This window comes from Neovison vison, chromosome 12 (assembly GCF_020171115.1).
Source record: "Neovison vison isolate M4711 chromosome 12, ASM_NN_V1, whole genome shotgun sequence".
Lineage (NCBI taxonomy): Eukaryota > Metazoa > Chordata > Mammalia > Carnivora > Mustelidae > Neogale > Neogale vison.
The window spans coordinates 135,489,943-135,498,844 of record NC_058102.1 but is presented as its reverse complement, the minus strand read 5'-3'; positions in this window follow the sequence as shown (position 1 = coordinate 135,498,844).

The window sequence follows — 8,902 nt, the reverse complement described above, 5'->3', positions numbered from 1 at the left end:
TCAGAGAAATACCATTATGATATGATCTCTCTGATATGAGGAATTTGAGAGGCAGGGCAGAGGGTTGTGGAGGGTAGGGAAGGAAAAAAATGAAACAAGATGGGACAAACCATAAGAGACTCTTAATCTCAGGAAACAAACTGAGGGTTGCTGGGGAGTCAGGGGGTAGGGATAGGGTGGCTGGGTTATGGACATTGGGGGTGGGTATATGCTATGGTGAGTGCTGGGAAGTGTGTAAGCCTGATGATTCACAGACCTGTACCCTTGGGGCAAATAATATATTATATGTGAAAGAAAGAAAGAAAGAAAAGAGAGAGAGAGAAAGAAAGAAAGAAAGAAAGAATCTAATACTTAACTCCAAATTGTTTATCAGCTGCAGGGAAATCACCCTCCTTTGCCCCAATCCTCAGTAACGTCTGTTACCCTACTTATCCTGCTACCCACATGCCCTGTAATAAAACCAAACCAGCCAGATGGAGAGCTAGTGTAACTGACTGACCCAGAGAGAGCGTGAGTGATTTGGTTATTTTAAGTAGCCCAGTGCAAAACATGGAACTGAATTTTCTTTGAATGGTGATACTTGGCAGATTTGGGGCTAAACTCCAAACAGAAAAGTGTGACACTCCTATAAGGAAGGACTTGGGCCCCTTATGAGATAGCTAATTCTGACACATAGATCATAATTGCTATTTCACCTTGGGATGTAAAAGATCAGTGCCTCCTCAGCAGCTGTGATGTGGGCTAAAGAGTAGTAAAACTTGAAGTCAGAAGACTGACTACATTTCTTGGGAAAGCCACTTACCACCTCTAAGCTTGTTGATCATCTATAATATGGAGGAAATGACTCTCATGTAGAAACACTCCATGATCTAAATGGAAGAACATATTTGAAGTAAGTCCTTCACTGGATCACATATGGTAAATAATAAATAATGATTCCTTCTTTTAATTCCATAACATTGTATATAGAAATATTTTGTAAATTATAAAGTCATAAAAATTATTTGTGAGAACTAAAATTTGTTGACTATCGAAAAGTATGTTCCTTCATAAGAGCAGATTTCCAGAAGCAAAATAATGTTTTTGTGCAATGAATTTAATTAGCGGTTTTAAGTGCGGTGATTTTCAGCTGGAGTGATTTTGCCCCCACTCTCATTTGGCAATGCCGGAGAGTGCTATCAATACCTAGTGAGCAGAGGCCAAGGATCCTGCAAAATATCCTTCAATGCCCAAGACAGCTTCCTGCAACAACTATCCAGCTCAAAATGTCAAAAGCACCATTGTTGAGAAACCCCATTTTGGTGGTAAGGCAAGTTATTCTGGTTAGTCCTGGTTTCAACTTTATTGATGCCTACGCACGTATTAACATTCTTTAACCTTAAAGTATTCCTTCCTTAGCTTGTGAACCCTCATAAAGAATGAGAAAATTTCCCTCTAAAGTGACCCCTATGATTATATGTTCAGGCATATAACCCATGCACTTGTAATATCAATGCAAAGCTTGTGATCTGCCCCCAGAAAAGCCTAGAAAAACACTGTCACGACACACTCTCCCCCACACCCGATTAAAACATCCATTACATTCTGTCAAGTGCTACCATTTTGAAATTGATATAGTCCTTCCTGTCTCAAGCACTGCTTAGTAAACCAAATTCCACAATATTCAACTCATTTCATGATTCCATAATGTGGATGGAGCTCTTTCTGGCACAGCTGGTGATTGCCCCAGGTAAGAGACCTTCCTCCATACCAACCCTAAATCTTAATTTTAGAGATCAGAGTGAAAGAACTTGGAGCTAGAAGAAACAATTGTTCAGACACATTTCTGACATTGCACAATCCTTTTCAGACAGTGTGCCCCCCCACCCCAGGTCTATAACAAAAAGCGTAGCTAATAACCTGGAGCAACTGAGTGGCTGGGACTACTCTGTTCAAGTTCCTCCTCTCCCTTTGTCTGCACCTCTCCTGCTGCCATCCTATCACTGGCTCCATGATAGGCTCTGCAGGTTCAACAGAAAGGTCAGAGCCAAGCCAAGGACAAAGGATGCTGGCACAGAGTGGGGCAATAAGCAGCACAGAATTGTTCTAGAGTGCAGTAAAGATGATTCTACAGGGATGCTTGGGTGGCTCAGTGGGTTAAAGCCTCTGCCTTCAGCTCAGGTCATGATCCCAGGGTCCAAGGATCAAGTCCCATGTCAGTCTCCCGGCTCGGTGGGGAGTCTGCTTCTCCCTCTGCCTGCCGCTTGTGTTCTCTCTCTCCCTAGCAAATAAAGAAATAAAATCTTAAAAAAAAAAATTATTCTAGACATCACTTGTAATTTTTCAAAACATTATTTATTTGATCCTTTTAACAACCCAGTGATGTAAGCAAGATAAGTAATTTCATCCTAGGCTATAGATGAAAAAAAAAAACAAAACAAATAACCAAAACAAAGCAAAGCAAAGCAAAACAAAACAAAACAAAAACCCAAGAAACAAACAAACAAATAAAAAAAATCCCCAGACCAATAAAGTTTGAGTGCCTTGCTCTAAATTATTCAACTATTAAATGTCTGTGATCCAGATCATCTAGCTCTTAATCCAGAGTTCTGTACCCTGTAAGGACACAAAAATATCAACCCTACCTTAAGGTCCTTTACTTCCAGTTACCTGTATTTGTCTTAGTTGTAGGAGCGCAAAGGAAAACTGGGGGATACAACCTGGTTGTAGCCAGGCCTGCAGTCTGCAGAAAAGGGGCCGAAATCTTTCTGCAGAACAACATTTGAACTGGCTGGTATTCTCCATACTAAAAAGGACCAGCCCTACACAAATATTTGGGGAAAGCATTTGTTTCCTAAAAAGTCATTTCCATACCATAATCAATCATCCTGGGAGGATTTTTCAAAATTAGTCTTTAAATAAAATAATAAACAATTTTTTTCTTGCCTAATTTTACCCCGGCACTCTAATTTAAACCATATTACTGCGATGTAATGTGCTTTTCTTCCAGATGATTATTTTAAAAACATATGAAAACAGCTTGTTCTAAAGGAGCAATGTCATGACCCGAATACATATACTAATTCCCTGCATTGATTCTCCGAACTATTCATTCTCTCCTGAAAGGATCTTTGAGTTCCCTTAACTTCCTGTTACTTGAATACTCACGTAATTGTTTGCATACAGAATGTACAGATCTTTTTTTTTTCTTTCTGAGAATGTGGAGCCCTATTTGTTCCACTTAGAGGAAGTCATTTCGATGAATGTTTTGTGTGTTTTTGTGTACAGAGGTCATTCTGGTTTCATTTTGTTTGTTTTCAGGGAAGCTATAAGTTTTGCAACTAACTCTTGGTACTATTTAAAGGTAGAATTTTTTTTTATATATTTATAGCTACACAATTATAGATTGTCTTTCTAACTGTGAAGGACAAAACCAAGAATGCAGTGTTCCCCTAGCAGTATATAGGCTCTGAATTAAGAAGATACACATTTTAACTTCTACAAGCACAATTCAGTTATACTGCTACTGCTTTTTACGACTATGAAAAGTCGTAACTTCAAAGACAGAGTAAAACTCTGAATGAGTGGATGTGATCCATTCAATTCCTCCAACCCAGAGGGGCTGCAGCTGGATAGAAGTATCCATTTACTTCTGGTATCATTTCCTTCTAGGAGAAAATGGGGAGACATTTCAGGAGTCCCTATGAACTCACAAAACTTGAGCACAGATCAAGAGAGGCAAGAATGTCATTGGATGAAACCAATTTGTTTTAGCTCACCAACTCTGTAACATTTCAGTCCTATCTTTGAACTAAACAATAATGACTTCTCATAACTACATGGTTATTTTTACATCCTCAATCCATTTCTTTTAAGAGAGCAAAAATTTTATCGTGGTTAGCAAATGCCTGCTTCAGCGAACAGGCAGTTTATTGGGACCACATTAAATCAAACCAAGAATCCATCAACCCTCCCTCCCTCCATCTCCCCTCTCTCTCCCTCTCCCTCACTCTTTCCCTCCCTCCCTCTCTCTTGCACACACACTTTATTGTGAAATATTACCACATGTAAAAGGTATGTGCATAGTTGAACAAATAGCTAAAAAACCGTATGCCAGCACAGCCATCCTACAGGTCACAAAATAGAAATTTCCGAACTCAGCAGCCACCCACCCAGCAGTCCTTCCTACTCCCTAAACCCTGCTTCCCCCAGAGAGAGCTCTGGGCATCTCCACTGTTATGCGAATCACCTCCCACTTGACTTTTATGCGAACCATTTCCTATTCTCCTTTATATTTTTACCCTGTAAGCCTCCATCCATAAATAAGTGTTTAGTGTTGCCTGTTTTTAAATTTCTTAGGTGGAAAGATCTGTTTAGTCCTGTTTTTTTTCTTAATTTGTTTGTAACCTGCATCTATATTGTACGTAGCTATAATTCATCCAATTTCATTGCTAGCTAAGATTCTACTTTGTAAAAATACCACACTTTATGAATCCTTTCTGCCAATGATGACTCTTCGGGCTGTTTCCAGTTTGGGGCAATTTTTTAAAAAAATGTTATTTATTTATTTGACACAGAGAGAGAGAGAAAGCCAGCGCGGGAGCACAAGCAGGGGGTGGGGGGTGGAGAGTGGGGGAGCAGCAGGCAGAGGGAAAAGCAGGCTCCCCATTGAGCAAGGAGCCAGATGATGGACTAGATCCCAGGACACTGGGATCAGGACCTGACCTGAAGGCAGCAGCTTAACTGAGTGAGCCACCCACAAGCTCCCAGTTTGGGGTAATTTTATGAACACTGCTGTGAACATTCTTGTACTTATATCTCGGGTATAACTAGGAGTGGAATCTCTGAGTCATAGGGTGGACATATTGTGAACATTATCCTACAGTGTCAAACCATCTGCCAATGCAGTTCTACCAATTTAGACACTCATTTATGCTACATATGAGTTCTCGTAGTTCCACATCTTTGCCAACTCTTGGTTGTGAGACCATAACATTTTTTCAATCATGTAGCAACATACTTGTTGCAACTAAATAGTTCAAGGGAAAAAAATGTTTTGGGGATACCATTCTTCCAAGTTTTCTGGCAATTCAGAATTGTTTATCCAAAAGTCCTCATCTAGACATCTGGGTGGCCCAGTCGGTTAAGGGTCCAACTGTTGGTTTGGCTCAGGTCCTGATCTCAGGGTGGTAGGATTCGAGCCCCAAGTGGCTCTGTGCTCAGCAGGAGTCTGCTTGAGATTCTCATTCTCTCTCTCTCTCCCTCTGCCCCTCCCTCCCCAAAATAAATAAATCTTTTTTAAAAAGTCCTCATCACTTCATCCCAGCTAACATTTCCAACAAGTGGAGTTCCACATCCTCGTCTAGATGTTTAAAAGGTACAAGTCAAGCTAATAAACAATGAAACAGAAAAGCACCAGTTCAATAACACTGAAGTAGTATTTCATGACATTAATTTACACACCCCCCCATCACTAATGAGATTGAGCACCTATTCACATCTATGGGCATTTGGATCTCCCCTTTGGTGAAGTGCCTATTTGAGGTCTTTTGCCTATTTTTAGGGTTCTTGATCGTTTTCACATTGTGTAAGTTCTCAAAATGCTCTGAATACTAGTCCTCTGTCAGTGACCATTGAAATACATGATGGCTTGTGCTTTCACTTATTTTATGTTTTTAAATGAAATTCTTCATTTCGAGTAATGCAATTTGTGTTTTCTTTTATGGGTTTTGGGGGGGGTCATGTTTAAGAAATTCTTCCCTTTCCTGCGGCAGTGAAGAGATCCTCCCATATTGTCTTCTAAAACTTATAATTCTGCCATTCTATTTTGGTCTTAATCTGATTGGTTTTGACTTTTGTATCTGATACGAGGTTAGAGGTTCAGTTTCATTCTGTTCCATATGGACACCCCATTACCTGAACACTTTTATTGTAAGAACTTTCCTACTAGTCTGTCTACCACTTTTTCTGTATAGCAAGGTCCATGTACATGGACACACGTACACGTAAATATATTTCATATATTTAAATCTGTGAATATCTCTTAAGTTTGCTATTTTTGCTATACATATACCCTTTCTATAGCTTTAGTCAGATCTATTCCTAGAAAATTGACTTTGTCTGATGTTATTGGAAATCGTATATTTTTAAGAATTTCCTGGTTTGGGGTACCTGGGTGGCTCCATTGGTTAAGCATCCTCCTTTGGCTCAGGTCATGATCCCAGAGTCCTGGGATTGAGTCCTATATTGGGCTCCCAGTTCCTTGTCCCCTCTCATGCTCTCTCTTACTCACTCTCTTTCTAAAATAAATAAATACAAATCTTTTTAAAAAAAGGACACTAGGAGCAACAAAAAAGAATTTCCTGGTTTATGGAAACACAACTGAAACTTGTGTACTGATTTTATATAGCTCTATCTCATTCAACTTCCTTGTTAACTTTAATATTTCGTCTGTATATTATATTGTTTTATGAAAAACACAACTCTAATATTTCATCTGTATATTATATTGTTTTACCAAAAATTCATATGTGTCACATATGAATTATACCAGTTTCATTTCTTCCTTTCCAATCATCAAAACTTGATGTCTCTCAGTTGGTTTATTGCTCTGCCTAAGAGCACTATTAAAATGTTAAATTGAAGATGTGGCATGAACATTCTTGTCTCTTCTTTAACTCCAAGGGAAACTTCAATGACTCACCATTATATACAAAGTTTATGGAAGGATTTCTGGTAATCTACAAATAATTTTGCTTTTATTCCACAATAGCTGGAGGGTTCAATCATAAATGATCATGAATTTTATCAAGTACTTTCTCTGAATCTATTGAGATTATTATAGGACGTATTACCTTTGTCAATCAATTTTCCCGTTTTTTTTTTAAATTGAGGTACAAATAACATGTAACATAATATACAGTTTCAGGTGCAAAAAATAATGATCCAATATTTGCATACCTTGTGAAATGATCACCACAATAAGTCCAATTAACATCTGTCACCCTATATAGTTACAAAATTATTGGTTTTCTAATATTAACTTCACATCTTTCATATAAACCCTACTTGGTAATTATGGTTATCTTTTTTACAGATTACTCAATTTAGTTTGTCTGTCATTGTCCTTTCCTGTTTTATCCTTGTTGGGCTTTAATGTCAAAGTTATGCTAGTCTCACAAAATAAGTCTTCCCCCTCCTTATTGCTATTATCTGAAAGATTTATGCAAGAAAGTGTTATTCCTTCCTTTAATGCTTGATAGACCTTATCAATCTATGGGCCTGAAGTTTTGGTTTTTATAGCTATTTGATTACTGATAAAATTTCTTTAATTTTGTTTGTTTATTGTTTATGTCTTTAATAAGTATTAAAGCCTTCTTTTTTTTTTAGTTCATTTTAAGGTTTTGCTTGTTTTTCTTAAGAATTCATCCCCATTATGCTTGTCTTTTTTTTTTTTTTTTTTGGTGTAAAGTATTTTGTTTTGTTTTGATTATAAACTATTTTATTTCTGTAACATCTGAGGTGTATCTCATTTCCATTCTTGATTATTGAGGCTTTCCTTTTTTTCTTCACTTGGTGTTCCCAGAAATTTATTAAGTTTATACTTCTTTCTAAAGACTCATTTTGGTCTTTTTCAATCCTCTCTACAATCTGTTCCTTATACATTTCATTAATTTCTTTATTTTCTTATTTCTCCTTGTTTAGGTTCATTTTTATGTTCTTCTATCTTTTTTAAATGGAGGCTTATCATTATTATCAGCATTTCTTCTCCATTATATTCATTAAGGTTCTGTATTTCCTGATAAGACAACTTTGACTGCGTCTCATAATCTTTTTTTAAAGATTTTATTAATTTATTTGAGATAGAGGGTGACAGAGAGAGAGCATGAGCTGGAGGACAGAGGGAGAGGGAAAAGCAGGCTCCCCACTGAGCAGGGAGCCTGATGTGGGACTCCATCCCACTACCCTGGGATCATGACCTGAGCTGAAGGCAGACGCTTAACTGACTGAGCCACCCAGGTTCCTCAGTGTCCATCAGTTATGCACCCTCCTGTCAACTCTATGCCATGGGCTTTCACTGAATACATAGAGGCATCCATGCCAAAGCCTGGGAGTGGGTAAGGAGGACTGCGAGAAACTTCTCTGAACGTTTCACTCAGTATGAGGCATTGGCTGGCAGCTTCCTAAAGCTGGGGGAGAGCAGAGTCCTGAGACAAAGACCCCAGGCTCTACGGGCCTTCAATGAGCCTGCTGCATGGGCCATCAGGATAAAGCATAGAGAGATCTCCTGAGGCCCTCTGAGCAGGGATCATAATTGAAAAGCAAAGAGAATTTCCCATTGACCCCAAAACTTGGTAGCTAGCCTGTAAAGCAGAAAGGATCTTCCATGGTTTACAAAGTTGCTGACGTGGTTATAATGCATAAAGACATGAACCCTCATGTTTATAGCAGCAACGTCCACAATAGCCAAAACATGGAAAGAGCCTAGATGTACAATGACAGACGAATGGATAAAGGAGATGTGGTAAATACATATAATGGAATATTACTCAACCATCAGAAAGAATAAGGTCTTGCTATTTGCAAGACATGGATGGAACTAGAGATAGGTGTGATGCTAAGCAAAATAAGTCAAAGAAAGACAAATACCATGATTTCACTCACATGTGGAATTTAGGAAACAAAACAGATAAACGTAGGGGAAGAGAAAGAAAAATGAAATGAGATTAAAAAAACAAAGAGAGAGGCAACCCATAAGAGATTCTTAGCTCTAGGAAACAGAGGGTTACCAAAGGGGAGGTGGGTGGGGGGAGATGGGGTAAAAGGGTGGTGGGCATTAAGGAGGGCACAGGATATGATGAGCACTGGGTGTTATATGCAACTGATGAAACACTAAAGTCTAACCTTGAAACTAAAAAAACAA